Source organism: Bison bison, unplaced genomic scaffold, assembly GCF_000754665.1.
Source record: "Bison bison bison isolate TAMUID 2011002044 unplaced genomic scaffold, Bison_UMD1.0 scf7180017864236, whole genome shotgun sequence".
In the NCBI taxonomy this organism is placed as follows: domain Eukaryota; kingdom Metazoa; phylum Chordata; class Mammalia; order Artiodactyla; family Bovidae; genus Bison; species Bison bison.
The window spans coordinates 2,926,107-2,953,652 of NW_011494808.1; the positions used below are offsets into that span (position 1 = coordinate 2,926,107).

Genomic DNA, 27,546 nt, shown 5'->3' on the forward strand with positions numbered 1-27,546 from the left:
GTCAACCTGGGACTGGGGGGGTCACTCCAGGCAGTTCCCAGTTGGGAAGGAGTGGCATGAGGGGGGAGATGGAGGCCGGGCTGGACCACACTGCCAGTGGCCACCTGCTAACACTGGGGGGCTCTGTTAGAGGGGTGCTGATGTGCTCAGGCTCCCCTTCCTGGAGGCCCCTGGCCACAGTGCAGAGGGGGGCCAGAATGGAGGCAGGAGGGGACGTGGGGAGACTGCCTCCGAGGCCCCTGCACGGCGCAGGTGTAGATGGGTGTTCTGAGCCGGGGACAGGGTGCTGACAAGCGGAAGAGGAGGGATGGAAAGAGGGGTTCTGGTGGCTGATGCCGCTGGGACGCAGTGCTGGCTCGTCAGTGGGGATGGAGACAGGAGTGCTGGGCTGAGGAGTCACCGGGCAGGGTGTTCTCCCATCTGCGCTGTGCTTGGTTTTGTTGGTAGGTGGCAGGGTGGGGTCTGGGCACAGCTCATGGCTGGACACCGACACACGCAGCGGGTAAGGCGAGGCCCTCAGGCCACCTCTGCTTGGACTGAGGGTTCTCACAGCCTTTGTGGTACCCCAGCACTACTTCCAAGCAGAGGTTCTCTCTCCCACTCACATGACCTTAGACAGCTTATCTCCACAATTACGTCTATGTTTTCTCCTTTACACTCAACCCCGAAGTTCCGAAGCACCTGACCGAGGAGAAAGGCCTGCCCCTTTTAAGAGACCAAATCATTTCCATCTTGCATGATATTTACCCAGCCTACTTCCTATTGCAAGTACCAACACTTTGATTTTCTTCATTGATTTTTGTCCAACATGAGCAAAAGGAAGTGCTTAAATAACTACACAACAGGATGCGTTGAAAAAGAGGGTCGCACTGCGGAAACTGAGCCCTCAGCGGGCTGGAAAACCACCGTGCGAGCGGTAGCGGTAGCTTGTCAAGAACGTGGCCAAATTCAGAGCGGCCGAGGCCCAACCAGGAGGCTCGGGTCTGAAAGTAGAAATTTGAAGCGGGGGCAGGGTGGTTGATCACATCAGGGTGGAAATTCGACTTATTCAATAAGTGATGCTGGGCCAACGTGCCAGCTGCTATCTGGAAGGAAGATAAAAGTGAGATTCCCTACCTCACCCCAAGTGAAAGATTTAAATATAAAAACCGAAATCGGAATAAGACTACAGGTAAATATTTACTCATGCTGGGACAGGGATGCCTAGATGCGACCCTGGAGGCAGTGGATGGAAACACACGGGTGTTCACGGCAGTCCTGCAGACAGAGGCTCTGCGTGTGGGAGCAGCAACGAAAACGCCTTCTCTCTTCCTCAGCAGCGATGCTCAGCCCGGGGCGACGCCGATCAGAAAACCTCCAGCAAACGCCTTGTTCTTCCTGCCTCTCCTCCGAGGCTTTTCTGAGAAGTGTCAGGACGTGACGGGGGGCTGGAACCAAGCATTCCTCTTCCCTCTCCTTGCCCGAGTGTGAAAACCCCTAAATGGCCAGGTTTCCGATGCCCCGACCTCTTGCACTGGAGGAGAGTTTGCACTCCCGCAAGAAGTACTGAGGGTCTGTAGGGTCTGTGTCCCCGACGGGTCATGTTCACAAGAGCCTGCCTTGCGCGGCCTGGTGCCTGGGCCTTCAGCTCTGAGCCGCGCTCCCAGGGCTCCTGCGTGGAGGCTTCCAGACTCTCTTCCTCTGTCAGCGTTGACTCAACTCTCCCCAACACCCTCCTTCCCACCCTGGGAATCGGAATGTTTACAGAAGCGTGAAAACAAACATTCTCAGAATATTTCTAGTCAGGTTTGTACACTGCTTAAGAACAGGAATGTTGCTGAGTTGTGGCATTTAATAAACTTCGGTGCGCAGAGAAGCCTGGATCGGGGGGTCCTGCTCTGAAATGCTGCCAACGTTGACACCCCAGGAGACCCTTGACCCTCCCAGCAAAGGTCTGCTCCAGCGCCCCCACCCCCGCCGGCCTGGGGTCTAACCATCTCCCCAGTTGGCACCTACCAGCCCCAGACGAGCAGGTCCACAGCGGTGGGCTGTGGGCTCTTCGGGGACCCAGACTCACGCAGAAAAGAATCCCAAAGATGACTTCCAGCTTTTTCCCCAAGTACACACCTATTTCCATCAGTTCACCTGCCAATCTCGAACTCAGCTTTTTAAAAAAAAAACAAAAAACTTCTGATCCTGAAGGACGCTGACTGAGCTAGCGTCACGTTTCACCCAAGTCCTTCTCCTGCCCCTGTGATGCCGAAGGAATTCAATAAATCTATAAAATGTCTTATTTCCTGGGTCTGCTAGGAAACAGCCTAAGTAGGGCAAGGTCCTACTTGATGAGGCTTAATCTTATTTACTGACATGAGCTGAGTCATAATTAACAGTTGCCTCCATCCTCTGGCTTGATTCAGAAGCAGATACCTGGAGAGGGTCCCCTGTGTCGTTCTGGCCTGTGAGAATCTTTTCCAAAGGCTCGCGGCTGCACCCAGGCCAGGCCCTCCCACCAGCAGACGACAGGAAGGAGCCAGGTCCCCACGAAGAAAACCCGGGGCTCTGAAGTAATTTCCCAACTCCTTTCCTGAGGCCCCAGGTAGCTCACACACACAACGCTCTGAAAATGAAAAACCTGCTCTCCCGGCAGCCTGCACTGCATCAGGAGTTCTGACACAGGTCAAAACGGAGGCGGGGGAGACAGGTATCCCTTCAGGGGCAGGATGTAAAATCCAGTAACTCTGCTACCTGCGGGTGAGCCTGACGAATAAGATGTAAAGATGACGAGTGTTTTCCCCTGGTGATATTTCAACAGAATCGAAGATTTCACTTTGGGAATCTTGCAGAAAACAGGGCAGCAAGCACAAACGTTTTTTTCACCTTTTAGGACATAGACCTTGTCATGAAGAGTCTCTTAACATTCTTCTTGAGTAGCTCGTTGACTTCACAGGCTTAAAAGGTAAAAAACAGTTCAAAAGTAACAGTATATTTAAGACAGAAAATACTGAGCTTCACGTTTTCACACAGATGATGAAAAACTGAAGTATTACTAGGAAGGGTCTGAAACAGGTCTCAGCTCCCTTTTAAAGGGCCTGTTCCCAGATCAGCCACGCAGCACTGGGAGCAGAGGCGCCCGGAGATAGGCTGCTGCTGAGTCACTTCAGTCGTGTCCGACCCTCAGCGACCCCATGGACTGCAGCCTTCCAGGCTCCTCCGTCCATGGGATTTTCCAGGCAGGAGTACTGGAGTGGGTGCCATTGCCTTCTCTGCTGGAGACAGGCAGACGGGTGCTCTCCTGATGGAGGCAGGGAGGGGCGAGGGGCATAGGGGACAAGGAGGGAGGAGGGAGAGAGAAGGGGAAGAAAACGACATCAGAAGGTCAGGGACCACCTGGAACAGGGGGACGGAGGCGGAGGATGCTGGGGATGGAGCACAGACACAGCCTGGTAACAGCGACGCTGGACGTGCGAAGTGGAACAGAAGAGGCCTGGACATCAGCCCAGCCCTGAGTGTCCCTGCCCCCTCCTTTTCTCTCTACTATTAAAGGGGAGCACCCGTTTCTCCCACGTGCAGGAGGGGACGAGCCCAGGCCAGGTCACCCCGGTCCACCCCAGTCTACAGCTGCCCTGGGCAAGTCACGTCCACGCCGCGTCTGAGAAGCAGGAGGAAGGGCACACAGCACAGTGGTGTGTGCGGTCCCGGCTCAGCACAGGGGCCGCGCATGGCAGAGAAAGCCCTGGGCGATGGGCAGGAAGCCTGGGGCCTGAGCCTGGCCCTGCTGCCAACCCACGACGTGACCACAGAGAAATCTTGTTTCATCATCTGCAGAGGGGGGACAGTAATAACACATGGACTTTTTGGAATTATTGTCAGAGTCAAATCCATTTTTATCAAAGTGTTTGCGAGTCGTGGTTGGCTGCAAGCAACTTGAAGTTATTGGTTATCGGGGCAGTCACAGGGAGAACAAGAGTGTAAGCGTCCAAAATCCTTCGAGAAGGGTCTTCCTCACTCACCCGGCCCCACCTCCCTCGAGGGCTGCTCTTCTTCCTGCTGTACAAACTCTGGCCTTGTCTTTGCCTAAAGACTGACATGCACCGTAAGCCTCAGGAACTGCCTGGAGGGGTGGACGGAGGTGAAGGGGTAGAGAGACGAGAACTCGAAAAAGTGCTAGGAAAAAAAATCCACGCAAAATGGGAAAGCCATTTTGGAAGAGAACGCGGGGGTTTCTCATACCCTAAAGCATATGCTTCCTGTGCAAGCCAGCAGACGCGAGAGAAATGGAAACACACGTCTACACAGGACACTCTATGTTCTCTCGCGAGTAGTTGGTGTTACTATGCGTGTGTCAAAACTTACGCAACTGTACACTGACCGCTGGTGGGCTTGCCTGTACATAAATTATGCTTCAGTGAGGCTGCTTAGAAGATAACACTGGAATATAAAAACACGTGTGGTGATGGATGCATTAACTAACTGTGCGGGGATGGATGCGTTAATCAACGAGAAGGGAAGAATTCTTTTGCAATGTATATGTATAAAAACACATAAAACCAACACAGGGTGCACTTCATATTGTAATATTTAAATGATAATCTTACCACTTTATCAATTATACCTCAACAGAGCTGAGGGGGATGAAAAGAAAACAATACAATTCAGATTTGGTATTTTCCCTTCCTGCCACACCGTCCAGCTGAGATGAAGTATAAAAGCTAAACAGTTTAAAAAAAAAAAAGAAAGAGCAGCAAGGAAAGAAGGAACATTCCAGCTAAACGCAGTGCAACCAGCCAGTGCGACCAGAGTCAGGGGCAAGCCGTCATCCTTGCTCCAAGCAGTGGCATCGAGAAGCAGAGAGCTAACGAGACCCGAGGAGGGGCTGCATTCCAGGGAAGTCCTCCAGAGAGGGACTCGGACACAGCTTTTCTGAGGTCAGAGATGAGAGAGGAAGGCCCACAGCCAGGATCACCCACTGACCGCCCTTCAGGATGGGCATCGAGCGTTTCTACAGAGAAAAGAGCACGGGTCGTCCCGTGGAGACAAGTCTCCATCCCTTCCACAGGAGCCAAACAGAGATCAGGGCATTTCATGAGCATTTGAGGTCAGGGCAAATACAAGCCATTTCGGCTGAAAATCACATCTATGGAGGGCCACGGGCTGGAGATGCGTGACGTCTAAATTTGTGGACATCTCGCGTACCGAAGTTTCTGGGAGGTCAGTTCCAGTAAACGAGCGGATGAGATCATAAAAGTGTCACCTTGTTTGCAACTCCGACACCAAGTTCTAAAGTCAGTCCTGTAATGTCATCCCCCGTAAGTACAGTCAGAAGTGATTTACACAGTTCCGAGTGACAGTGTTTGGTTTCGCACGCAGAATGGTGCTCGCACACTTGCCAGGCTGGGCCAGAGGCGGGGCCAGCCAGGTCCTCTACCTGGAACAAGGAGGACTCAGGCGGGGAACGGGTGTTCTTTATGACGTGACTCTCGATGGTTAAAAAAACCAATAATATGAAATGTGAATAAACACTCGTGTACAAATGTGTACACTCGTGTTTAATCCAGTGTCATCTATTACCATCGTGAGAAAAGAGGAGACCGCCTAACTTTCCTCAGCCAGACAGGAGAACAGCTGAGGAGGCACGGCTGACTTCTAAAGATGAAGTTTTATGTAGTCACTAAAATGGTGTAACGTGAGAGCTTTGCATGACAATGGAACACAGTAATAATGCTGAGTGAAAAAGGAGTTCACACAATGGCCTAGGCCACACTGCAGCTGTGCTGAAGAATGCACCAGTCATGGGACTGAAGACACAGGCCCAAGTTTAGAGCAACTCCGGGGGTTCTTTACATTTTTTTTTATTACTAAAATTTTCTACCATGAGCAATTACTACCTGTATTATTGAAAAAAATGCCTACAAAACAGTACAAAGAAAAGAACATTTCCCCCCGCCCAGGTTAGGAATGTAACACCAAAATAAGCTTAGTTTTTCCTAGTAAACAAAATGAATTTCATATGAATCTGCCTGTTTTTCGGCCTCTGAGATTTCTTTCTTCCTTACAACCCACGACTTGAGCTGTATGAACAGTTCTGTTCTCTTGATTTCTCTTGTCTGTTTCTCACTCTCAGGGCCATCTCTCCATTCCCGCCTGAGCCCTGGGGGCACGGGTCTCTGCGTGGTCTGGGGCCTCCCGTGTATGGGAGTCTGAAGGTCCCTCCTCGGTCACACCTGTTCCCTCTCTGGTCTCTTCTCTCACCTTCCTGATGAGTCTCTGGAGGTTCTGGCTGCCAGGACTGAACTTCACCCAAGAATAAGAAACTGTCCTGATGGTCCAAGTACTTCACAGTATTTGAGGGTACCTATGTGATTAACTATTTTAGCCTACCTTGGTTCAGAGACTTAGAGAACATTCAAGTCTGAAGGTACTTAGTTCAGTTCAGTCGCTCAGTCGTGTCCGACTCTTTGCTACCCCATGGACTGCAGCAGGCCAGGCCTCCATGTCCATCACCAACTCCTGGAGTTTACCCAAATCATGTCCATCGAGTCAGTGATGCCATCCAACCATCTCATCTCTGGCGTCCCCTTCTCCTCCTGCTCTCAATCTTTCCCAGCATCACAGCCTTTTCCAGTGAGTCAGCTCCTCGCATCAGGTGGCCAAAGTACTGGAGTTTCAGCTTCGGCATCAGTGCTTTCAATGAACACCCAGGGACTTCAGAAGTCGTCTATTCTGATTTTGGTCCTTTTGAAGATGTGACTGTCCTCACTGGAAGTGCAGGTTGTGATGACCCACTCACTCCACAGGAGGTGCCCCGAGGAAAGCAGCGGAAGTGATGCCCTGGGGAGGTATCCATCAGACCTTCTCAGTGACACTGGCTTCTGCCCTGGAGCTGGGATGCCTTGAAGTCCTGGCCTCCGCAGGGAACAGGAGGGCAGAGTCGATGGGGAAAGACGAGAGAGTGACAAAGACAGCGGATAACCAGGAATGCTGCAGAGCCTGTATCCTGGAACGTTTTCAAGGTTCGATGACGTCTCGAGTCCTGCGCATCATCCAGAGACCACAGGGCCGGGAAGAGGCAGTTTAGCTTGGAACCATGAACCACAGGATTGTCCTGTGGGGAAAGCGGGTGGAAAGCTCTGACCCTCTCTTGAGCCGTGCAGTCAGCAGCCTTCATGAGTTTATGCAACGTGAACCCACTTCTTCTCGTCCCCCAGCAACAGTTTCCACTGCAGAGCCTGTGGGCTCAGCCCTCATTCCTGGTACAGTCAGTCTCCCTCTGCATTCCTGTCATTCTGACATTTAAATTTCTTCTGGGCTTATAAAGCATTTGTGTTATTTAGATGTTTTCCACACAGCCTTTTGCTCTCTGGGAAGGCGCTGGCTAAACCTAGTAAATAAGAACATATCTTTTTTAAAGGATAAAGAAATAAAAGCAAAATTCATTCAAATGAGATAGAGTTAAAAGAATTGAGATGATCTGACCTATAGAAGGAAAGATCTAGGAGGTCCTACATGACTTACATGAAAAATATTTCTTAACTGAAAGATCGCCTTGGGAGGTGTAAGTGAGACTGCCTTGTGTTCAAATGGGATTTGACTGAGTGATGGGTTAAAGTAAGAAAGCTTTTATCTGTTGTTTCCACTTTAAATGGATAATTCAGTGAGTCCACGTAAAGGCTCATTTCAGTTCAGTTGCTCAGGCGTGTCTAACTCATTGAGACCCCATGAACTGCAGCATGCCAGGCTTCCATGTCCATCACCAACTCCCCAAGCTTGCTCAAACTCATGTCCATCGAGTTGGTGATGCCATCCAACCATCTCATCCTCTGTCGTCCTCTTCTCCCGCCTTCAATCTTTCCCAGCATCAGGGTCTTTTCCAATGAGTCTGTTCTTCACGTCAGGTGGCCGAAGGATTGGAGTTTCAGCTTCAGCATCAGTCCTTCCAATGAATATTCAGGACTGATTTCCTTTAGGATGGACTGGTTGGATCTCCTTGCAGTCCAAGGGACTCTCAGGAGTCTAATCTAACACCACAGTTCAAAAACATCAGTTCTTCAGCTCTCAGCTTGCTTTATGGTCCAACTGTCACATCCATACATGACTACTGGAAAAACCATAGCTTTGGCTAGACAAACCTTTGTTGGCAAAGTAATGTCTCTGCTTTTTAATATGCTTTCTAGGTTGGGCATAGCTTTTCTTCCAAGGAGCAAGCGTCTTTTAATTTCATGGCCGCAGTTACCATCTGCAGTGATTTGTGAGTCCAAGAAAATTAAGTCTGTCACTGTTTCCATTGTTTCCTCATTTATTTGCCATGAAAAGGCTATCAAGAGAAAATATAGTATCAGCCCCTCTTTATCTAACTGGAGATACAGCAGTCTTTCATCGTTAATAAGAAAAGCTACACTCAGATAGGAGGAGAAAACTTTGTAACTCAATGTGTTGCCGCACAGTGAAATGAGCTCCCACAGGAAATGTGGAATTACCTGCAGTGGAGATTTGAAAAATAGGTTGCGACCACCTTGCCAGAGTGTTTTAAGTGCAATACTGCTTGAAACCCAAGGACAAGAACAGCTGAGCCTTATATTATCTATTTCTACTCCCAGACAGAAACGGCCTCTGAACATCTTTCCCTTTCTGTATGCACTATAGACACAGATTCCTTCCAAATATTCTGGGTCACCTGTTTTTGTTCACTCGTAACCAAAAACAGATTTGCTTTCAGGAGCAAATCACTTAATATCCTTTCTATCAACTGGCAAACCTAAGGCTCACTTGTTCCTATTCTGTGCCCTGAAGTGTTGGGCTGCTTGGCCAAGTCCCAGGAGCTATATTAGGGAAATACTTTCCCTTCAGCCACGGTTGAAAATGGAACTATGTGTATAAATAGACATCTTGCTTCTTACGTATTTATTTGCCAATTTTACTCCGAGTATAATGCAAGTTCAATAAAAATGTGAATGATACTTATAAAACATTGATTCCTGCTACCACTACATATTATTTCCATTACTGGAACATTAATATAAATGGAAGAGTTGATAGATGAAGATTATTATCTTAACTATTATCCATGCTCAGTTTACAGCCCCGTATTTCTTATTTTCATCCCAGAGGTTCTTAAGCAATAGTTCTTAGGCAGAAGCAAGAGAGGACGAATAAATAAATATTCAAATGACTTAGTTGGACTTTTTCTCTCTTCAAGGGAGCAAAGTCCATTCAAGTCTCTGAAGTACCTCATCAGAAGGCAACAAACTTGATTCAATTCCACCAGTAAGGGCAAAATAGTAATGTAAAGCAGCCTAAACAAGGCAGTGAGTCTATAAATTTGGTTGGTAAGTCAGGTGAAAATTTAGCAGTTCTTCATACCTCTGAGACTATGAAATTAAAGTCTTGTTACTCAATTTAGAGGGGCTTTCCTGGTGGCTCAGCAGTAAAGAATCGACCCACCAAAGCAGGACACATGGCTTCGATCCCTGGGTTGGAAAGATCCCCTGGAAAACAAAACAACTACCCACTCCAGTATTCTTGTCTGGGAAATTCGATGGACAGAGGAGTCTGGCAGGGTACAGTCCAAAGAGTCGGACACAACTTAGTGACTAAACAACAACAATTAAATGAAGAAACCATAAGCATTTGCTTGATATCACCTTCAAAAAACCATAGAGACAGAAGTTTTTTAAAAAGGACAGTTTATAAGGTTCCGTTGAAAATGATTTCCCGATTCTGAGAGTGCTCCTGTTGCTTCATTCCTCGTGTACGGTTAAGATAGAAACTTCCCAGGGCAAGTCAGTAGCTCCGTTTGTCTGTTTCTTTTAGAAAACTTAGAGCTAGGAAGGCGCTTGTATGTGAACATACGGAGCTTTCTTATAATAACCAGAAAGCCACCAGATATAAGCTGCTCTTCCATGATGTATGAAATCAGTTAAGAGAATAGAAAGCAACACATACTGTCTTTTATCATCACCTACTTCGGCACCTTTACTGCAGCTCCTGGGTGTATTCCAATTGCTGTCTGGTATCGCTTCCTTTCAGCCTACTGAACCGAACTTGTTTTAGTATTTCTCGGAAGGCGGACCTGCCAGCAGGGCATTCTCCCAGTCTTTATTTACTCGCTGATGCTCCTGTTTAGAAAGACAGCTCCCCAGGACACAGGCTTCTCTTAGCACTTTCCTGGGCTCTCTCACTGCTGCCTGGCCGCCACTGCTGTGAGAGTCCCTGGGCTTCCCCCAGACGCCCTGAGTCACGTCCGCCTCTCTGCATTCCCACTTTCTCTTCATCTTTCAGCATTTTGACTGCAATATGCCTGGGTGTGGATCTCTCTGTGTTCATCCTAATGGGCATTTGTTAAGCACTCTGGGTGTGCAGATACTGTCTCTCATCAGCTTTGGGGATGTGCCAGCCACGGCTTCTTTGACAGTGTTTTTCTGCCCTTTCTCTCGCTTCTGCTTCTGGTATTCCTGCTGGGACTCTTCATAGTGGCCCATGTTTTTCTGAGACTCTGTTCATTTTCCCTCATTCCTTTTTTCTTTCAGTTCTTCAGACTATGTAACTTCTACCACTCCATCTTCAAATTCGCTGCTTCTCTCTTCCGAAAATGCAAATCTACTGTGGAGGCTCCTGATGAGTTTTTCATTTTGGTTACTGTACTTTTCAACTCCAAAATTGCCATTTAAAAAAAAAAAAGTTTTAAGTGTGATTAAAATAAGCATAGAATTGACCATTTAACTATTTTTAAGTGTATAGTTCAGTGACATTAAGTACATTCACATCATTGTGTAAACATCACAACCATCCACCTATAGAACTTATCTTACAAAACTGAAACTCTGTACCCATTAGACAGTAATTTTCCATTCTTCAGTCTCTGTGAATCTGACTGTTCTAAGTGCATCACATGAGTGAAATCATACACTATTTGTCTTTTTGTGAGTGTCTTATTTCACTTAGCATAATATCTTCAAAGTTCATCCTTGTTGCAACGTGTCAGAATTCCCTTTTATTTTTAGGCTGAATAATAGTCCATTGTATGTATGGACCATATCTTATTTATCCATTCATCTGTTGATGGACTTCTGGGTTGCTTCTACTTTATGGCTATTGTGAATAATAATACTATTAAAACGGTGTACAAATATCTCTTGGAGTCCCTGCTTTCAGTTCTTCTGGGTATACAATCAGAAGCAGAATTGCTGGGTCAGATGATGAATCTGTTAATTTTTTCAGGCAGCAGCTACACCATTTTACATTCCCACCAACAGTGCACAAAAGTTCTAGTTTCTCCACATGCTGTTTTCTCTGTTATTATTTTTCAGGAGAAGTCATCCTAGTGGACATGAGGTGATATCTCACTGTGGGTTTGATTTTCACTTTTCTAGTGATTACTGTTGGTACATCTTTTTATGTGCTTGCTAGCCATCTGTATGGAGAAATGTCTATTTAAGTCCTCTGCGCAGTTTTGAATCAGTTTATTTTTCTGTTGTTTAAGTTGTAGGAGTTCTTCATATATGTATATTGTGGATACTAGCCCCTTATCAGATATATGATTTACAAATATTTTCCCCCATTCTGTAGGTTGGCTTTTCACTCTATTGCTTGTGTCCTTTGCAGAAACTTTTAATTTTGCTGTAGTCCAATTTATCTATCCTTACTTTTGCTTTTGGTGTCATAACTACATTTGGTTCTTTTTTTTTTTTATCATTTCTATCTCTTTTAAGGATAGTCTCTATTTGATGAGTCACTGCCACCAATTTTCCTTGAATTCTTTCAGAATAGTTTATTTTAGATTTTGAACTAAGATAATATAATAATAGCTGCTCTGAAGTCTCTGTCTGCTAAGTTCAATAAATGGGCCCCTCAAAAGCAGTCTCTCCTGTCTGCTTACTTCTCCTGTGTATGTATCACACTTTTCGGTTTCTCTAACATGTCTCATAATTTTTTCTTGAAAAATGGACATTTTACAAAGGACAACTTATATTGTAGCAACTCTGGTTACTGGTACTCCCACCCCCAGAGGTCTGTTGTTATTTGGCTGTTCACTTGGCTGGACGACTTTGGTGACATCTCCTTTCCCTACAATGTGTAGCTGTTGCTGTGCCTGCTCAGATTTCCCCCCACGTCTTTGTATTGTAGTCTGGCTTGCTAGAAATCACCCATGGGACAGCATAAGCTACTTACAGGTCAAAGGTTGTGCTTAAGCCCCCTTAGCTAGTGAGATTTCCAGGCTCTACCACGACGTCTGGGGCTTAGAGACTACTTTGCTCAGACAGCAAAGGATGGAGGGAGCATCTGAAAGCCAAGGGGCAGCACAAGGGTAATTGCTGGAGAGCTGGGGTTATTCTGTATCCTGGCTGGGCTGGTGGCATAAACCCCCGAGCATGTGTAAAACCTCATTCAGCTGTACACCAGAAAAAGTGAATTTTGCTGTATGTAAATTTTTAAGTGACTGGATTTGCCCTTTAAGAAAAGATACTTCTACACCTGGAGTCAGATCCAATTGATCACTTGAGTTCTTGAAAGGAGACAAAAACCAAATCTTTCTTATTATATGATCACCTACTGGAATCATTTCGTCTCAGAACACAGATACAAACTAAAAACCAGATCCTTCTAGTACTTAATAATTAGTATGATAATGCACGATAACTGCTGCATGATAATGTCAAGCTTTTCTACCTGGCCAAAGAAGTCTCTTCTGGATTAGACTTCAAGTCATTTTTCTTCAAGTCAAAATTCTGGATTCCCTTAATTGTTACTGACAAGGCTCACAGAGCCTGAGGACATTATGACTTAAAAGATAGGGGGAATATCAGAAAAAAAAAAAAAAGAAAAATCCTCTATAACATTCATGCACACACACACACACAAAAAAAAAGATAGGGGGAATATCAGAAAAATGTCCACAAAAGTAGAGATGGCAAAAATCAGGCCTGACAGAGGAGGTGTGAGGGTGGGCGTGCTGCCTGCCAGGTGCCCAGGGATTCTCGACTCCACTTGGCAGGCTGAGGCACAAAGTGATGGGCCATCCCAGCGAGCCCCCATCCCTGCTCCACCACCACTTCAATTTCAGGTCAGGTTGAAAACAATCCCTCTTCCTTTTAAAAACCTTCTTACTCGTTGATGAGTTCATTTATAATTCCCAGCCACCTTGCTACGCTGAGTACAACCATATCTTCTCATTTCCGATTTCAGTCTTCAGAGAAAAGACAGAAACAAACAAAAAACAGATGAACAAACAAAAACAAAACAAAACAAAAAGGAAAATGAACTCGGTCCAAGTTTTTAAGCCAAGATTCAATGACCCTTTCCCTGGACAGCCATCAGCTTCCTGCCTTTTCTAACAGAGCCCAGAGCCTCAGGAAATACTTTTTTCTGCTTTCTCTCTTCTAAAAAGGTGCTCTCTTCCTTCATGCTAATCAACTGGCAAAGCCTTCTGTCAATCAAACTGTAACTTCCGACTTACTCATCTTGATACAAGTCTGTGCTCCCACCCAACGCAGGAGCAATCTGTGACTCAACGGAAGTTGGACCCACTTGGCAGCGAGGATATGCTGATGTGGCCGCCATCGACATATCCTCACCAGGAACAGAGCTCCATCCACTGGCTATCTGACTATTTGGGTTAAACAGTTCACCCACTGCTCCTTTCCCCTCCCCTGCCCAGAGAAGAAGATGATAAATCCATGTGGGATGTGTCTTTACTTCCTGGGGAAGGTGAGAGCATGGAGAAGGATTACAAGATTATTCCAACCATACCATTGCAGGAGAATGAGGCAAAGATGATGAAGAAAGGAAGGAGAGGATGAGGAGAAGGACGCTCCTTGTAAGGATGAAAACAGTAAGAAGGAAACCTGAAAAACCAGCTCTCTGGGCTCCCAGGACTCTGGGAAAGACTCCTGATGAGTAACAAAGGCTCTGAACCAAAGGTTAGGCCACAATGTGATCCATCTGGCTTCCCGAGGCGCTTTTGCTTTAAGTTTAAGGTTATCAGTCTTGTTGAAAGTGGATTCAACTCAATCTCAACCCAGACCTCTGTCCCCAAGTGAACCTGGTGATGGATCCATTCATTCTGGTCAAGGCTTAGCGTCTGAACAGACTTCAAAGGGAACCCTTTGCCACAGCCATCAAAAGTATTCTTTCATGTCACCATACAAAGTGGGTAGAAAGGGAGGCCTCCTGTTATGACTCAAGAATTTCTTAAGGCAAGTACCACCAATACCAAAACAATTCCCCCAAATACCCTTCCGATTAAGACCATAAGGACACGCCAGGAACATCTGGCAGCAGTAACCTAGCAGCAGATGCTCTCTTATGCCGTTATCACCTCGGCTAACGCTGCCGAGATGCACGCAGAGGCCACACAGATAAGTGCTGCGTAAATACGACCCAAAGCCCACGGCCATGGTTCCACCCTCTGCTATTCTGGGCCTAAGTGAATAATATTAACGCTAGGCATACTATTTTTAATGACTTTAAGAAATACGTTTTATTTGCCAGTTCCCTGCCTTCCCTCTCCACATAACACTGCTACTGCTGCTGCTGCTAAGTCGCTTCAGTCGTGTCCAACTCTGTGCGACCCCATAGACGGCAGCCCACCAGGCTCCCCCATCCCCAGGATTCTCCAAGCAAGAACACTGGAGTGGGTTGTCACGTCCTTCTCCAATGCATGAAAGTGAAAAGTGAAAGTGAAGTCGCTCAGTCGTGTCCGACTCTTAGCGACCCCATGGACTGCAGCCTACCAGGCTCCTGCGTCCATGGGATTTTCCAGGCAAGAGTACTGGAGTGGGGTGCCATCGCCTTCTCTGTGAACCTGGCCAAACTGAGGTTCATGGGACAGTTCACGGAACGTCTGGAGCACTGAGGTCACAAAGCAGACCCCTGCCGGACGCCTTTCGCCTGTGCCTGGAACACGTGCGCTCAGTGGTGCCCGTGGACCGTAGCCCACCAGGCTCCGCTGTCCATGGGACTCCCCAGGCAAGAACACTGGGCTGGGTTGCCATTTCCTTGTCCAGGGGACCTTCCCGACCCAGGGATGGAACGCATGCCTCCCTGCACCGGTGAGCAGGTTCTTCACCACCAGCACCACCTGGGAGCCCAGTGTGCACGCACAGGAAATTTCCGGTGCGTGCAGAAAAGGGGGAAGGCAACGAGGAACACTGCCCCTAGCCCACTCCCGCAGGATGACCACCGTTTCTGTGCACACTTGGGTGTGCTCGCTTTATCCACAGGGGGAGGTATTCATTACGCAAGTCACTGAGAGGCTACTGATGAATCAAGTAAAATATAAAAGTCAAAATAAAAATGAATTACAACAGTTCTGCTTTGAAAAGAAAGGTTTTCCTTATTTCACAAGTCATATATGCTCACTGAAGAAAAAAGCCTAAAATACAGGTAACCAGAAAGCCAGGGGAAAACATGAGCTCATTCCTACAGCTAACTGCTGTCATATTTGGGGCACTGCATTATTTTTTATGTGCATATAAATGCCTTCCTTTTAAACAAGGAATTAAAGCTATGAATACCCATTTGAAAAATGAGCTGATACGTAAGCTTTTTTGTTACCTGCTAGTTTTACTCCATATACATCTAACACCATCATTTCAAACAGCTGCAGCGTGCTGCATTATGGGGCAGCACCATAAATTATTTGGCTTCCCTGGTGGCTCAGATGGTAAAGAACCTGCCTGGGATGTGGGAGACCCGGGTTTGATCCCCGGGTCAGAAGCATCTCTTGGGGAAGGGAATGGCTACGCACTGCAGTATTCTTGCCTGGAGAATCCCGTGGACAGAGGAGCCCGGCGGACTACGGTCCATGCACCTTATTAGGTTGTTTCTGGGGATCTTTGAATTATTAGGTCAGTAATTCTTTCTAATTAAAAACTAAGGAGTTTTCCTTTTCTCTCCTTTCAAAATAGTTACAGTTTTTGATTCAGCAACTGCCATGAGATAAAGCTAATCCCAAATGACCTAACCATTCTCATTTGTAATGACACATCTCTGGACTAGATATGACTGACTTTAGAAACAAAATTATTGTTGCCAGGGTGAAAATACCCAAAGAAAGACTATTCCGTCACTTTTCTTTGTATAGAAATGAAAATAGCCTTTGCCTGCTATTGTGAAGAACCAAATCAACTAGCCACTGGGCATTTCCTCTATTGGATATATAGTTACTGAGAGTTCAGGAGTTTAAAAGACAGTATGTTCAATTCAGGGGCAGAACCAAGGTGTTCAGAGTCGGCCGTCTCTGCTTCTGAACTGCTGAGATAAACCTGTGTTCTCTGGGTGCAATCAGAACATGGATCAGGCCTCACATACGGTGTGCATGACACAGGACACAGGCGTGGGACATGACGGTGCACGCGCCCTCACGTCTGAGAAGTCCGTTTGTTCCAAGATAACAAGGTCTGAGGACTCGGTGACAACTCGCAGAATGCACCTGCCACCTCCACCCTCTGTCTCCCGTGACAGGGCACAGTGGGGTCCGTGCCACACTGCCCTCACCTGAAGGAACGCGGACTCCTCTGCAAACGTTTGTTCCATCTGACACCTGGAGGCTGGAGATGGGCACCTCGATCTATTGTGTTAGTGGGTCTCCCCCGAGCTGGGGCACGGGGGCCTGTTTACCCTGTTGTTTTACATCTGCAGCAAACAGCCAGCCAGACACACAGTAGGCGCTTCACGCAAATAAACAGTGAATCATTCCATTCACTGTTTATTTGGGAACAAACGCTGAGGGTACCCCCGTTCCAGCTCTCAGGGCCGAGCTCCGAGGGCCTCGGGGCCGGGCCCAGGCTGGACACGGCCTCTCTGGGGACAGCAGCCCACTCCCGCTGTGACACTTTCTAGGCAGCACTGTCAGAACATGTCCTCAGGGAACCCTTCCTTCACTTGGATCGCAGACAGCGCTGATTGTCCCAAACGCCATACAGGGTGTAACGGACGGACGGACACACTCTCCGGAGTTTCTGCTTTCCACCCCAGACCACTCCTGCAAGCAAATCACACAGGAAGAATGTACAAAAGGGCAAAGACCACGGAACTGAGATGCATCTGTATTACGTGCAAGGTGGAGGGCGGGGAGGGACGCTTAGGCCGGAGCATCTGGACTGGGGAGGCCGCAACGGCGAGCCGCCCGACTCTAGGTCATTCATCACGTGGATGGAGGCAGGGCACCTGTGGCCCTGGACACTACGATGGAATGATTCACTGCTTATTTGCATGAAGCGCCTACTATGTGTCTGGCTGGCTGTTTGCTACAGATGTAAAACAACAGGGTAAACAGGCCCCCGTGCCCCGGCTCGGGGGAGACCCACTAACACAATAGATCGAGGTGCCCCTGTCTTCAGCCTCCAGGTGTCAGATGGAAGTCCCCGTGCAAGCATGGGTCACGTTCCCGCAGTGCAAGGGACACCGAGGGAGGAGTGGGGTAGGGTCACACTTCCCCCCCAGCCTCCCTGCTTATGAAAGGGAGATGAGTCCCCCCTTACATGGGGACTGTCACAGCAGCCTGTGACATGGAGGGGCCATGGACTAACACCAAAGGGCACCCATTTTCACCACTGCTCAAACTTGCCCACCGGTGGCTGCTGAAAAGGCCCGAGGAGAGGAGACAGTCTGTTCAATGGTGCACTGTACAGAGCAGAGATGGCGACACCTGACGGCACAGCGTGACTGCATCGGCCTCTCATCTGCTCCCCATCTGACGTGGGCAGGGTCCTGACTACTGAGCTCACAAAAGTAACTGCAAAATTCTCCTGGTTAATTATTAGTCTTCTCGAAGTGACGGGAAATGCAGAGAGGAGGGAAGGCTGGCGGGGACTCAGGTCGTTTAACTCCTGACTTCGGATGGAATACTGAAAACCCTGCAAATCAGACCCAGGTTTTGACAGCTTCAGGAAAACACCTTACCTCTTCCAGTACCCCAATTCCCCATTTTATAACTGTTCTCTGTCTGCACCTTGTCCAGGGGACCTCCAACTTCATCTGAATCACTTGGGGAGTGAGTTAAAACACAGATTGCTGGGCTATCCCCTCTCCCCATAGTTTCTGAATCAACGGTTCCTGGGTGGGGCCTGAGAATGTGCACTTTTCACTGGCTCCCAGGTGGGGCTAAGGCTGGCTGCACCACGAGAGCCACGGTTCTGCCCTAACCGTCACTGGACCAAAGCCTTACATCCTCAACAAGCTGGACACCAGCTGGCCTCTGTACGCTGGCCCTGGAATACAGATGCCGGAATAACAATTCAAGAGCCCCCGCTGGTCATTTTTTTTCTCCTCTTGGCTAAATAATAGAAGTTCCTAACCTCTTTTATAGGCATCGTTTTTCAGCTCTTGATTTTTCTGAGGTTCTCTGTCGAGCTCTCTCTGAAGCCCTTTTAGCTGTGGGGCTGTGAACTAGGCCTGGAGCCTTAGTCAGAGATGGGATGAGGTTGAACATAAAGGGAAAATGACTCACACACATCCTCCTGGGTATTAATCTCTCACATCCGCGCCTGCCTGATGAGTGCCCTCTGATTCATGCCATTCTGACTCCTTTATGGGCTGCAGTAACACCAGGTTGACCTTGGGAAACGCCTTTCTTCCAAGAAGCTCAAAGCCTTTCTCTAACTAATGTAACAGTTGACCCAACATCCCCAACTGGGCAAAGTAACCTGTTCAATTGTGTATCGGTTTTTAAGAGGGAGAGAAAGTCTGGAACCCAAATATCAGATTTCTACGCAAATATCCCCGTATGGAGAAAGATGCTCCTTACGTTTGTAACATGTTTGAACGTGTAGGTGGTTCATGCACGGGCTAGACGGTGCTCTGGGTGTTCCTGGGGGAATAATGGACCTAACAGGAGCTTCCAGGTAGCCCAGTGGTAAAGAATCCACCTGCCAACGCAGGAAACGCAGGAGACGAAGGTTCGATCCCTGGATTGGGAAGATCCCCTGGAGGAGAAAATGGCAACCCACTCCAGCATTCTTGCCTGGAAAATCCCATGGACAGAGGAGCCTGGTGGGCTACAGTCTCTGGGGTCGCAAAGAGTTGGACACGACTGAGCAGCTGAGCGTGCACATGTGTCAAGCTGCCTCCGCTACAGATGAATAACAGGTGCTTTCCAGCTGCAGGTGAAGCTCCTGATCCCCTTCCCTGTGTGGGACTCGCCACAGTGACCCTGGGCCATGGACCGGGCCCTGGGGGCCTCTCACCTCCATCCCTTCCCCAGCTGCAGGGAGAGACAGGGGAGCAGGGCCCGGCGGCACTGCTGGCTGCCTGACCCCTACGAGGCAGGAGCCCAGATGGAGAGAGCAGCCCACGGGCCCCCGCCCCCACCCCCATGTTCTCCTTTTCTTCCTCTATTCCTGGCTCTGCCAGTTCACTCAGTGTCAAGTCGGGCCCGCGCTCTGCGCCCCGCCTAACACGAGCACGTGGGCTCCTGGAGTATGGGAACCACGCTTTCTCTGTGCATTGTATGGCTCTGGGGGTGCTTCATACGCTAAATAACAACAGCCTCTCAGCACGTCCAGGGGCTCTTGGCATTCCTGCCGGGGCCCAGATCCTATTACCCTACCCTTGTGCCCGAGACCCGCAGCGCGGAAGACACCCTCTGCTCACTGCTCCTTTCATGCCAGATGAAACAGTGGAAAACTCAGTGGATCAAGCCCTATTCCTGCAAGGTTTCCTTCTGAAAGAGAACATTCTAGAAGTGTGATCACTGAGCACCTGCATTAGGCTCCCAACCAAAGGGCAACCTGTTAGATCATTTCAGTTCCCTTCTGGCCGCACTGACAGAGGATAAAGGGGACCTAGAGAGAAGGCGCCTCTCTGCATTCCCGAAAACCCCTCAAAGCTTCAGAGCAGAAGGCTCTTCTCTAGGAATGAAATCCCAGGAAAAGCAATCTCCTGTGATCAGGAGTTGTCAGAGCCTCCAGGGCTAGGACTATTTTAAGAGGGGGAGGCTGAGGACAGGAGGGCAGGCGGCCAGGGAGAGCAGCTTAAGCAGGCTGGAGGACACACGTGCAGAGTCAGGTGCAGGGGGCGACGGGCAGCACAGGAGTGTCTGACACACGGCTGCACACGGCGGGAGCCGTGGGCTCCGGGTCCTTCCCCAGACCACAGAACTGCCCGCGTTTCTCAGCATCTGGACCTCCTGCTGGTGACTGTGTGTTGAGCTCACTGTGATTGGTCACAGCCAAGGTCACAGTCAAGGTCACAAGCAGTCCAGTCTCTTCCCAGGAGCGCACTGAGACCCCCGTCCCTTCCTGGGAGACCCCTTCCTTTCCCCAGGCATCGGTGAGCCGCAGGAGGAGGGTCTCCGCTCCAGCAAACCCTCCTGACATTCCCACACCAACACTGACATCACCTCCTCTCCTGGATCACTCTCTCACGGCACATAAATCATGAAAACAAATACTCGGAAAGTGTTTATGAGCATTTTAGCAACTCCTCCTAAAAGCACATATGCTTCCTCGTAGTAAAAATACCTTGGGAAACATCCTTCTGTTAAATTTTTAAAAATGGACAAATCTTACACGGCTTTTTTTTTTGCAGGACTAAACTACAGTTGAGTGGCTGAATAATAGCTGGAGGAGGATCTAACACCCAACCACAGTGTAACTCTAAAAACACTCCACTGAGACTCTGATGGTACTTCATTAACAGTTAAAAGAAAGAATGAGAACAGTTACTTTCTTTGGATAAAAGTACATATTCCAAAGGAAATCCTGGAACAAAGTCCCTTCAACTGCTGAAGATGACATTACAGACTTTTCTGTTATAATTGCAATGAATTTGGACAGCAAATTTCTCTTCTGCTCAATAAAAAGACTTCAGTTAAAAAAAAAAAAAGTTTCCTTCCAAAAATAGACCAAGCCCTCAGTTCTATTTTCCCATCTTACATTCTTTTCCTACTAAATGTACCCTGAAACATTTCCTTTCATTGTTGGCACCTTGGGTTGTTGGGATTTAAAATCGGACAATACACAGTAACAAAGAAGTCTTTAAATAAAGCTTTCCAAATGGAAAAAGGCATCTAAGGGTATGCCTTCCCCTGGGCCCAGAGGATGGAGCCCTGATGCCTAGGAGCATTAGAACTGTTTCATTAAAATCGACATTCCCAGGGCTGGGGAGGGAATATACATGTTAATTGATAAAGGAATTCCTGCCAGGCTGTGTGTTATAAGCAAGTTATTTGGCATGAAGTCAGCGTCTTGTGAATTAAAACACACTTTGAACCAAGCCAGGTGATTCAGACGTAATTAAAATGATTCTACATTAAAATCTTTAGTTTTCCTCAGTCCAAACTTAAGTTGGCAATGACTTGTTGAATTAAGAGCAGTTGAGCTAGGGAATTTCCTGACCTTTGGTTAATTCTGATCCCTAACCCAATCTTCTAGAGGATAATTTCAATTACTTTTTCAAAGGCTTCCTCTTAAATTTATTTTATTTTTTAAGGGCTTCTCTTTAGACATGGGTCTATTTTTAGGCACCAAATCCTCCTTTAACAAAACCTACCTACACATTTCACAAAATTACATTTGACACTCCCATTACATCTGTACATAAACCTGTAGCTCACAGTAGGTATATCAGGAGTCCAATTTCAACATTTTCCCCCTCTAAGAGTTAGGTCACCACTGAAAATAAAGCTCAATGACACATCTTTCCATTAATCAAATATTTCAACAGATAAAGTATGCAACAATGCACGGATTGCTTTTGCAAAGATAAAAATAGTAAGAATCAAATACTTTCTCTTGGGAAAATCAAGTGAGGCAGGTTTCCTGTAGTGAGATATGTTTAAGGAAAAACCTTTGGCCACCCTTCTTAGCAGCCTCTAAAGCACTCAGCCCAGAGTTCCCCGTTTTCCCAAGAGATAAAATGACAATGGACAGCAACATGAGGGAGACCTTAGGGCGAAAAGAACAATGAGAAATCCGAAAGATTCAGCCGGTACTTACAAGAACTTTCAAAGGAAGTGGGGACTGCAATCCTTCAGAGACCGCTCTCCGGATCGCCAACACAGTCTGAGTCTAAAATAGGCTTCTCCCACACTGGCCGAGAAGTCACATTTCAGCTTACTAACTTCTACTCGGGTAGACAGTTTTACAACTCATAGAACAAACCCCTGGCTAAAATTAACCACACCGGCGCAGCCCGCAGGAACTCGCTGATCCGCATCATACGCGCCGGGATTTATTCACTGGGACAACATCGGTGTCCTCTTAATGGGAGCTCCCGCCAAGGGGCGTGCCCTGCGAACAATACAGAGCATCGTGATTATGCTAATTACTGAATGGGTCCCCCGGTGCTATCTCCTTCCTCGCTGTTTTCACAAGTGCCGGCCCACGGAGAGGGCGAGCTCTTTTTCAGCACAGGCACTCACTGGATTTTTCAGCTCTTTCAAATCAGACAAAACTTTGGCAACAAGGTGGCAGTGCTGTGTGCTCTTCACAAGAAAAAAAAAAAAAAAAAGTCAAGGGACATTCAGTCAGATTATTTACACAGCACGATCAGACCTGGTACTGTTGTTTGGTCTGCTTAAGTTGTGTTTGACTCTTTTGTGACCCCCGTGGCCTGCAGCCTGCCAGGCTCCTCTGTCCATGTGATTTCCCCAGGCAAGCATACTGGAGTGGGTTGCCATTTCCTTCTCCAGGGGATCTTCCCTATCCAGAGACGGAACCCGTGTCTCCTGAACTGGCAGAGCCACCAGGGATGCCCAGATCTGGTCCTACATAAAACTGACCAGGCATCCAAGACACAGACCAATAAGTCTATCAACAAAGAACCTTAAACAAAAGTGTTTTTTCTCGCTACATAATGAACGAATTTATTTGCTCTCTGGCTTTGTCTTCTGCACCTCCCAAGGAGTTGCTATGAGGATTCAGGTTTACTAATAGACTACAGCTGAGAATAAACATCTCAAATATTCGCAAAAGCCATCATCCTTAGCAAGAAGCATTTTGAAGTGCATTTAACTGCCTGGCTGGCTAGAACTGGTCAACTGTCCTTTATAGGTGGCAGACCGTCTATAAATCCTATTGAAGCTCAAGTTGACAGTTAAAGACCCCAAGTACACAGCTGATATTCAAAAGAAAAGTAGAGGTGACTCGGAACTTTCTTTGAAAAATACAAACTGCCTCAGTAAGCACAGGCTGGGCCAAGGACACCAGACTCCTTAGTATCTACTCAAGATGGTTCACACTAGCTTGTTGTGGATATTTTAGTTCTTATATTTTGCTCTTATTGGCTATTTCATGAGAGATATCAAGGCATGAACATCAATCAAATCTCCGAACATCTCTGGGAGATGTCATTTTTCCATTTTGTTTTTTAAACATTTGGGCAAACAGGGAAATTCAACAGCTTGTTCCACGCTTTTCGCTAAGTCAACACGGGATTATTCCACCCCGCCTCCTAACCACTCCACGGCATGTCTTCCATACTAACTATTTAGCTATAATCCTGCAAATCTTGTCAGAGCTGTTTGTTTTTCTAATTTTAAAATGTCATATGCAGTTTAGATTTCAGCAGATTTATTTTGCTCAGCTCCCCAAATCCCAGGTCAACTGTGGTACAGGCAGGTGGCGCGGAACTGCAAGACCTGACCCTGTCCTTACAAAGCACCGGCACAGGTGGCACGCCACCCAAAGCGGTGAACGGCTTGGTTTTCACTGGCATGAGCACAATCCCGCTTCTGGCTGTTTACAAAAACTGTGGGCTGCCAGGCCGGTTGTTTCCACCCCCAGAGCCCAGCTTTAGGCAGCGGAAGCCAGGACTTGCTCACCCCCCATGAGATGGTAGCTGCGCCCATCAACCGCCCCAACCCAAGTCCCTGCAGTGGGGCACCCCACCCTGAGCCCAGAGGAAAGAAGTTGGTACTTATCAAAGATGACTGACCTTGGATGAATACGATCAATTCTCTGTGATCCACAGCGAACTTACTCTGGAATTCTCAACAGCAAAGGAGGACATCGTGAGGCTATTTTCGATACAGTGATCCTTAACTTACTATGTCAGAGTGCAGTCAAAGAGCTTCTAAGCCAAACAGTACTTCTTCCCTCAACAAACAAAAAAGCCAATACACCATAAGCACCTATGCATTGAATCTGGCATCAGAGAGAAACAAGGGAGTGGATCCCACGTCCTGACGCTGAAGGCAGGGGACGCTGGGCAGTGCTCCAGTTCTTCACATGTCAAGTATGATGAGTATGACTACACTGTTTCTTTCAACAGTGGCCACACCTGTCCCAAGATCCAAGAACTGAAACATTCCAAAGTAAACAGTGTATCTTCCAGTGTCCATGAGTCACCCTCTGTTCCCTTTTTGTTAGCGAGAAGAATGTAGGAGTCAACTGTACTCTGTCCCGGGCATACCTATGACAGGAGAGAGAAATCTCTGGGCATCGTTTAAAAGTAAGGAAAAGCCTTCCTGTTCGAGGTCACACACTGTGGGGCGGGTGTGGGGGAGGGAGGCAGAGCCGCGCCAGTGAGGGGAGGTGATCTGTGGGTCTCCAGTCCAGCAGATCCAAGAAATCAAAACAAAAACTCAAGTTAATGAACTGACCTGGATAAGGACCCGCTGGAGCAAGCTACTTCTATAATTCAAAAATTTCCAGTCACGTTAAAAAAGTAAAAATAAACAGGTGAAATTAATTTTAATAATTTTTTAAATTGAACTCCATATATCCAAGATACGGTCATTTCAACATGTCACAAAGATAGCACACCTGAAACTAACCCACAACATCGTAAATCAATTATACTCCAATATAAAACATTAAAAAGAAAACAGATAGTGAATAGAAAAACTGCCAATGAGAGGGTGGGAGAAAGGGAAAGCTGAGGAACTCAGACAAACTGAGATGGGAGGAAAGAAAAGAGAAAGAAAGGGCTAAGAGGAGGGCAGACGGAGGAGACAGAAAGCAGAACAGAGCCCGTCCCTGGGCACGGAGTCCACGTATGGGACCGGGTAACAAGCACTGGAACGCTCCCACCCTGGGACCCAGTGCTGAGGACACAGAAGACGGGAAAGACAAGGCCTCTGCGCCGTCCAGGAGCGCACGTCTGAGGGAGACGGACAGACCGCCACTCCCCACCCACCACACACACGGTTCCTGCGACCCTGAAGACGCGCAGCTCTGTGCTGCGTACTAGGGGAGCACACGAGACGGGGGCACAGTTTCATTCTTAAATGATGGTTATTTCTCATGAACGTAAATTAACTTTTATTCACGTACAGTTGACTTACAGTGTGTGTGTGTCAGGTGTTCAGCAACGTGGTTCAGTTACAACATATTCTCTTTGAGATTCTCTTCCCACATAGGATATTAGACGATATTGGGCGTAGTTCTCTGTGCTAATATATAGCAGGTCTCTGTCCTCTATTTTGTATATATATGTATATATTTATATGGTATGTACATGCTACTCCCAAAGTCCTGATTTATCCCTCTCCCCTAAAATTTTAAATATATGTTTTAGGCTATCTCAGGATTCTGCATTTTATTTTGAAATCTCCAAGAGTCACAGAGAGATTAATTATTCTAACATATTTTTAAAAAGGACATCTGGAACCAGCAGGAACGTCTCCTCTCTGAGGTAGGCATCATCTTCAAATTAAACCTGGTGATTTAGTCCAACTAGTGAAGGACAGGGTGGGAAAGAAGCAGAAAAGGGGGAAAATTCATATTTCATGGTCACCAGTTTTTCAGACGGAGAAGGCAATGGAACCCCACTCCAGCACTCTTGCCTGGAAAATCCCATGGTCGGAGGAGCCTGGTAGGCTGCAGTCCATGGGGTCGCTAGGAGTCGGACACGACTGAGCGACTTCACTTTCACTTTTCACTCTCATGCATTGGAGAAGGAAATGGCGACCCACTCCAGTGTTCTTGCCTGGAGAATCCCAGGGACAGGGGAGCCTGGTGGGCTGCCATCTATGGGGTTGCACAGAGTCGGACATGACTGAAGTGACTCAGCAGCAGCAGCAGCAGTTTTTCAGAGGATGGCATGAAGGGTACTCAATGGCTTCGTGCAAAAAAAAAAAAAAAAAAAACACCTAAAACCCATCACCAGTCCACTGGGGAGAAAGAAAGATCTGAGTTCAAAAGGCAGCTCCTAACCCACCCGCTTGACCTTGGGCACCACTCTGACCTTGGGCAATTCAGCTGACCTGTGTGAGTCCACTTCCCCGCCTGCCCCGTAAAACAGGGGCAGCGATGCGACATCAAGGGGCAGCAAGGACTCCAGCCTCCGGCACCCGCCGGGCACACGCTCCCAGTAAACTGCAGCCTTTACACCCACAGCCCCCGACTAGGACGTTACTGAGGGAGGGTGAGAGGCTTCCTGCTTTGACGGTTCAAAGCTTCAAAGAATAAAAGGTTGAAATGGGCTCCAAATGATCGTGACGTGCTGCAGGGAAGCCAGGGCCTGTAAACTTGGATCTGAAAACTCTGCGGCCTGGGCAGCCGGCTTAGGTGTCCTCCACTCCAGCAGCGTGTGCTGGGGGCCGAGGGCTGGCTCAGAGCCGAGGGACACTGAGCGACTGTTAGCACAAGTTCCATGTCCGGGCAATGGGACGGCAATACCCCCCTGTCAGCTCCCACTTCCCTGGACCCACACCCCGGGGGAGCCCCGGCCCACACTGACTCTGGGCTTGGTCTGCAGGGCAACAGCAAGCATAAGCCAGAGACTTTAGTGCAGGCCGGGGGTCGAGGAGCCGGCCTCCACTCCGGCTGCACTTCAGGGCACCGAGACCACCCCTGGACGCCCACCTAACCTTCTGAGGGTAAGACTACGTGGGGCACAGACCTGCCATCTGCACTGAAGCCCCACCACAGCCAGCCCGACGATGGCCCCCACAGGCTCGGAGGCCACCCCAGGCCAGGCGGCCCCAGCCAGGCTGCCAGCTGACTTCAGAGACCAACTGGCTAGCTCCATCCAACCAGAAGAGTCACCCAGGAGACCCACGGAACCGTGAGACTTTAGGCTTGCTTTTCCCAGCTGCTAGAATTAGGAGGCCTGTTACACAGTGAAAGCTCACAGATACACAATCTTCAAACGGTCTGTAAACAGTCCATCCCCTTACTTTCCAATGAAACCCTCTCAGACTAACCTGTGTCTATCTTACTCTTAAAAACCCACAATTCTCTTTTTTAAAAAACCCACAGTTCTGATTACTACAATTACTTTGTCTTATCCACCAGCAGGTTACTCAAACTAAAATGAAAAAGTGATACAGTCTGAATGTGAAACTGCTAAAATGGTTAAGTTTAAGCTTTATTTGTTTCGTCCTATAATTAGAAACAAATATGGGGTTGGTTAAAAAGTTCATTCAGGTTTTTCTGTGTCCTTTTATAGGGAAACCAGAACAAACTTTTGGGCCAAACTAATCTATGTGGTCTTCAATGCTACAGCTCTCCACTAAAGAAATGACTTCTCGGGCTTCCCTGGTGACTCCGTGGTAAAAAAAAAAAAAAATCTGCCTGCCAACGTAGGAGACCCAGGTTCGATCCCTGGTCTGGGAAGATCCCACATGCCGAGGTGCAGCTAAGCCCTCACACCACAACTACTGACCCTGCCGAAGCCCTAGAGCTG

The 27,546-nt window shown here is 47.8% G+C and overlaps 1 protein-coding gene across 4 annotated transcripts in view; it reads right to left on the bottom strand.

The window, feature by feature from the left end:
• SLC20A2 (solute carrier family 20 (phosphate transporter), member 2) overlaps window positions 1-27,546 on the bottom strand; it is a 115,035-nt gene that overhangs the window by 57,570 nt on the left and 29,919 nt on the right. The window contains exon 1 of one of the 4 annotated variants that reach the window (XM_010846384.1): window positions 21,912-22,545. The exons of the other annotated variants lie outside the window; for them this stretch is intronic. The gene's annotated coding sequence lies outside the window, so the exon portion shown is untranslated. Of the gene's footprint in view, window positions 1-21,911; window positions 22,546-27,546 lie in introns of those variants that run through there. 4 annotated transcript variants of the gene reach the window in all.